The sequence below is a fragment of the Aulonocara sp. 'chitande type north' Nkhata Bay genome, linkage group LG16, assembly GCF_057382095.1.
Source record: "Aulonocara sp. 'chitande type north' Nkhata Bay isolate Kocher_YH1m ecotype deep benthic linkage group LG16, A_spYH_male_GT1.1, whole genome shotgun sequence".
Taxonomy (NCBI): Eukaryota; Metazoa; Chordata; class Actinopteri; order Cichliformes; family Cichlidae; genus Aulonocara; species Aulonocara sp. 'chitande type north' Nkhata Bay.
In genome coordinates this window covers 27,613,758-27,619,983 of record NC_141359.1, presented here as the reverse complement: position 1 = coordinate 27,619,983, position 6,226 = coordinate 27,613,758, and the positions used below count along the sequence as shown (strand labels likewise).

Genomic DNA, 6,226 nt, shown 5'->3' with positions numbered 1-6,226 from the left:
GGGCCAGTGGCGCAATGGATAACGCGTCTGACTACGGATCAGAAGATTCTAGGTTCAACTCCTGGCTGGCTCGGCGCTATTTCTTGTGAATCTCCCATCTCTGGGACTAACAAATACAAATCTCACCTCGTTCTTTTATCCGTATAGTATAACATAGGGTCTCAAGATATACAGTGAAATCTACACAATATATAAACCCTTGTCCTGCAGTCAGTGCCTTTGTGTATTGTGTAACTATATTTTATGCCACTCTAATTTAACGTTTTACTTCACTATTTTAAAGACCTTGGTTAATAGATTAATCTTATGGATTTAAAAAAAATTTTTTTTTAAAAATGTGAATACCCTTGAATAGCTTTGTATGATTCCTTACCTATCATGTACTGCCTCTCAGTTGATCCTGTCTGAAACCAAGTCATTTTAGCATTTATGTTCTGGAAACTGTTTTAAATTGAACAACCTGATGTTTTATATCAGCATTACACCTATGGCAGCTGACCCATTATCTGAACAAGCCTTTCTAATACTGCTGGGTTCATACATAAGCCGCTGCTGATTGGAAAACACTTCAGATACACAACCTAAGTAAAACTACCACAGAGCCCGTCATCTGGTAAAATACCGCTTTATTTCTAAGCTACTGGTTCAGTTTCACATTAAGCCCACTACCAGTAATCTGAGTGCTGTGTTACTATAACATCTTAGACAATAGTGGACAATAGTGAAATCTTACACCCATAGGTTTGGGAAGACCTTTTATTGCTTCAACAGATACTGTGCATAAGGTAAGATCAATAAAACAGAATTTCCCTTCTTTTTATGTGTGAGAACTTCACTGGCTCGAAGAGAGATGAAGTGGAGCATCCGTTCTGATCTTATGGCCTAGCAACAACATTCCCAGAAGAGCTGAAGCTCTCTTATTTGAAAGATATTTAACAAGCATATGTACTTTTTGAGTATTTGGTTTCGATGTGTGGGTCATTCTCTCTAGGGGAAATGAAAGGACAGAGGGATAGCCATGTCATCTTCAAGGAGAAAGCGAGATGACACACCAGATTGAAGGAGTAAGAAGGAGAGGCGGCTTTCTTGAGAGATAGCCAAAGAGTGAGTGAAGTATTTGTCATCGCTGGAGAGATGAGAAGAAGAGAATAAGATGAACCAAGGGAGGAGAGGGAGAGAGACGGAGCGAAGAAACGAAGAGAGAGGACATATAGAGAGATGAAGAGGAGTTCAGAGGGCATAATAATGACAAAATGACAAGAGGATGATCGAAGCATGGGTCATGTTTACCCACAGGAGAGAGAGAGTAAGAGAGATGGTGAAGAGTCTGGAGGCAGAGAGGCGACAGCACTCTGAAGGGTCACTCTATTTACGGGGAGAAGGAGAGATTGAGGGATATTGATGTGAGGAGGGAGGAGAAAGATGAAGGGAGACAGCTTGGGATGGAGACAGCCCCTCTGGCTATGAAAAGAAGAAGGGGTGATGAAGCAGAGGAATGAAGAGAAGGGGGAAGGAGTCACAGACAGAGGGGATATATGGAGGAAAAATATAATAGTTCGAGGGAAAAGAGAAGCTAAAATCCAATGAGAACATGAAGTCCACTGCACAGGGGGCAGTTATTTGATGTTTTAGAGAGATGCAGGGAACACCAGGGCTTCAGTCTGCAGCAAGCATTGTGTGGTTTTTTTTATCCAGATGAGGGAGTCTGCAGGAATGAAGTAGACTGAAAGACATGAGTGATTTATCTGTGAGTTAGAAAGGAGAAGTGCAGACAGGAGGAAAAAGATGGTTACAAAGCAGGAGAAGCTTCTGTTCTGAGTTGAGATAGAGAGATATGGCTAGACAGAGCCCAGTCTCACGACAATTCGTGGAAGGTTTTGTCTGCAAAAAATCAGCCAGAGCTGTGCCTTGACTGTAAATCAGGGAAGTGGGCTCACCAGAGACGGATTTAATATTATCCAGACAACAATATTTTCATTCTGAGATTGAGCAAACACCTGAACCTGGCTACAGATCAACACTGAAAAATCAAAAGGTCTGAATAGAAAAAGTACCAAGAAAAGTACAACAAACAGTGAATGGCAAACAAATCATAATTTCATTTTCAATAAAGAACAATATAATTCCTGCAAAAACTTTAACCCTGTGATCCCACAAGCTCTGCGACACTAAAAGTAGAAGGTTGAGTCCCCTCAACCAGCTGCTTTGGCAATGCACAGCCTCACAGTAGCCCACATTCACTCTGGATTAACCACAGAAAAAGAAAAGTGCATTTAACATACAGCAACAGCATCTAAATATCTCAGTTATATGAGATTTTCTTTAACCCATTCTAATTTTCAGGGGCATCGAACCTGAGTGCATTGCTGAGATGCCCCTTTGTGGTCTTTGATGGACTGCTATGCTCACAGTATTTGTCCCTTTTGAAAATGCACGCTTCCAAACAGGTTAACAAAGTTCACCTAAGGACACGGGGAGCCTGATGGTGGTGTAAATCAAATAACTCTAAAAGGGTTTCTGGCAAAAAACAAAAACAAAAACAAAAAACCCCAAAGAATCCCAGCAACAGTTTTAGTATAAGAAACAACCTTATTGTTAGACCAGCACTTTTCAGCATGTGGCCTTCATCAGTATCATCATAAAATCTAATGGAAACAAGATTTTAAATAGAATAGTTGTGAGGCAGGAAACAAAGCAACCAACACCCAACTAAGGATGGGTTGGGCATATGGTCATGTGGCGATTAGTTGTACCAGGTTGGCAGAGAGAAAAGGGTACTACCCAGTAAAGGTTTAGTTAAATCTCATGAAGTATTTCATATTTATACACCAGATAAAGAGTGTATGAATGAGAGGTGGCCAGTGACCCCCTTGGCCTCCATTAGTAGGGTACACTTCACTACGTTGATATGGGTCAGACCACAGCCATCATCAAACCCGACCTTCATGTACACATTTACTATCTGTATCTTTCTCAGTTGGAAGGAAATCAGGTTGACAAAATCTGCCAATAGAAATAAAAACCTGCCAAAGTGTTTAAAACCACCTTTGTGCTGGCCCAGAGTGCATTTAGCCATAATGGCACCCACACACATGCACAAATTCACAAGGTGAAAACAATAATAAGCTGAGCAGATAATACCGAGAGACAGATTAAATGAATACTATAAGCAGCCAGAGACTGAGAGAGACATTACACACTGGCAATTGAGATTGTTCAAGATACACAAACCTGGCATCATGGAAACAAACCATCCAGAAAGAACGTGTCAGTTCTGCTATCTGAAACTCATAAAGGCAGACTACAGCCTCTGTGAAGCCATACTTTTGCAAAATTATTTAACTAAATCTTACCACATGTTAAATTTTCTTTTTTTGTGCGCACAACTTATATTCCAGGTTCTTATATTTTGCCTCTAAACTTTGTGCAACATGCTTTGGCAATATTGCATTTAATTATGTCCAATAAAACTGATTCTGAGAGTAGATTTTTCTGCACACGCAGAGAGAGAATGTGATGCCCCGAGCGAGAACCAGATGAGTGAGAGAGATGGCAGTCAAAAAACTGCTGAGTCACTCCAATGGGAGGAAAATGGTGGTAATGAGGGTGAGTGAGGCAGCCAGGAGTGGGTGAGAGGAGATAAAGGAGACGAAGGGTGCTGAAGTGAGAGGGGAAAGTAAAAGGGGAATGAACAGATGTAGGATGGGAAGAATTAGAAACAAGGAAAGATGAAAAGAATGATGAAGGCAGGGGCAGGGTAAGGTCGTGATTTTGCTGTCATTAAGCAGAGCACATGGGTCATGCCTCATTTTCTCTCTTCAGATGATCCAGGCTTGAACCCCACCTGTTTCTTACCGATTCTGACAACTCAATGGAAACGGCCTCTAGAGTATGTGCATATGTGCACGTGCGTGTATGCACAAGTGTTAGTGGAACAAGAAAATAGATTGTTTTGGGCTGTCGTTCCCTTTTAAAAGAATCCATTTGACCAGCATTTTCCAAACTGGTAAATGGACTAGTACTCATATAGCACTTTTCTGCTCTAGCTGAGCACTCAAAGCTCAAACCTTTTTACCGCAAGCCACAGTCACCCGTTCCTATAGCATGGCTTTTCTAACTATTGTGCACACACTCCAAAAGATGCATCAGGGACAATTTGTGACAGTGTCTTGCTGTTTCTGATGGTACTGTGTACTGACAGAATAGCATTGTTTTTCTGTTTCAAAATCATTATAATTTTTTAATTAGGTACAAAACTCGTGGTTAATATTAAAGTATAAGATATATGTAATTTTATACTTTTTTAATTTCAGCAAATTGCAACAAAAGACCCATGCATCATTCTGTCTCTACCTTTTCTTCTTTGTCTGTTCACTTCTACTGAAGATGCCACACATTCACTTTCCTTTAATTAAAAAAGGTTCAGTAGATTTCTGGAATATATGGCTACTATTGTTTTACCAACTCTAACTCAAATATGAGCAGATTTGTTGGGCGTTCTCAAAATAAATCACATTCCTATATTTGTATTTTGCGATGCATTTATATTTTGGAGCAACATAGAGATGCATGGCACAGTGGAAATAGCCATATGTGTGTTTGGATGACACAGTCAATTTTTAGCAGTCTCAGCTTGATTTTGGCTTTGTCTTATTGTGGGCTCTCTAAGTATTATATCGAGTCGTTGTTAATTCAACAAAGGCTACACTAAAATGCAGAAGCATGTGTGTAAACAATATATCCTTATGGCTTCCAAAGGAATTAAGAGGGTAAGCAGCAGTAAGGTGCTGATAATCAAATGCACTTGATTAAATGTTCATCAACAAGTGTGATCGCCTCTATTAAAAATTACACTTCTGGCAGTTTAAAGGTCATCATTCCACCTTAAGAACCTTAAGAGAGCTGTGCATAAAGGAATGGCTGCAAACCTCAATGAACTGGAGCAACATTGTAAAGAAGAGTGGACAAGAATTCTTCTGCAAGGATGTTACACATACTTTCTGTATGACTTTTTTTAACAAGCTTGTGAATCATGGGGTATCCTCTGATTTTCAGTCAGCAGTTCTTTATTTTGGCCTAGTTTTTGCTAAATAAATATGTCATGTGTAATGTGTCATGTGTTGTTCATTTTACACTCAACAAAAATATAAACGCAACACCTTTGTTACTGCTCCCATTCCCCATGGGATGGACGTAGAGACCTAAAATTCATTCCAGATACACAATATAACCATCCCTCCCAAACAGTGGTCACAAATCAGTCTAAATGTGTGGTAGTGGGCACATCTGCTATATTGAGATAATCCATCCCACCTCACAGGTGTGCCACATCAGGATGCTGATCTGACATCATGAGTAGTGCACAGGTGTACCTCAGACTGCCCACAACAAAAGGCCACCCTGGAATGTGCAGTTTTGTCTCACAGCAAAATGCCACAGATGCCACAAGCAATGAGGGAGCGTGCAATTGGCATGCTGACAGCAGGAATGTCAACCAGATCTGTCGCCCGTGCATTGAATGTTCATTTCTCAACCATAAGCTGTCTCCACAGGCGTTTCAGAGAATATGGCAGCACATCCAACCGGCCTCACAACCGCAGACCTTGTGTAACCACACCAGCCCAGGACCTCCACATCCAGGTTCACCTCCAAGATCGTCTGAGACCAGCCACCCAGACAGCTGCTGGAACAATTGGTTTGCACAACCAAACAATTTCTGCACAAACTGTCAGAAACCGTCTCAGGGACGCTCAACTGCATGCCCATCGTCCTCATCGGGGTCTTCACCTGACTCCAGCTCGTCGCCGTAACAGACTTGTGTGGGCAAATGCTCACATTCGATGGCGTCTGGCACGTTGGAGAGGTGTGCGCTTCACGGATGAATCATGGTTCACATTGTTCAGGGCAGATGGCAGCTGAGAATGTCCCAGTTCTTGCATGGCCAGCATACTCACCGGACATGTCACCCATTGAGCATGTTCGGGATGTGCTTGACCGGCGTATACGACAGCGTGTACCAGTTCCCACGAATATCCAACAACCTCGCACAGCCATTGAAGTGGAGTGGACCAACGTTCCACAGGCCACAATTGACAATCTGATAGACTCCATGCGACGATGTGTTGCACTGCATGAGGCAAATGGTGGTCACACCAGATACTGACCGGTTCTGGGTCCCCAGACCCCCAATAGTGCAAAAAACTGCACATTCCAGGGTGGCCTTTTG

The 6,226-nt window shown here is 41.8% G+C and overlaps 1 non-coding gene across 1 annotated transcript; it reads left to right on the top strand.

Moving 5' to 3' along the window:
• trnar-acg (transfer RNA arginine (anticodon ACG)) lies at positions 1 to 73 on the top strand. The gene has a single exon. It is a non-coding gene; the product is annotated as a tRNA-Arg (tRNA).
• Positions 74 to 6,226: the final 6,153 nt, after the last annotated feature.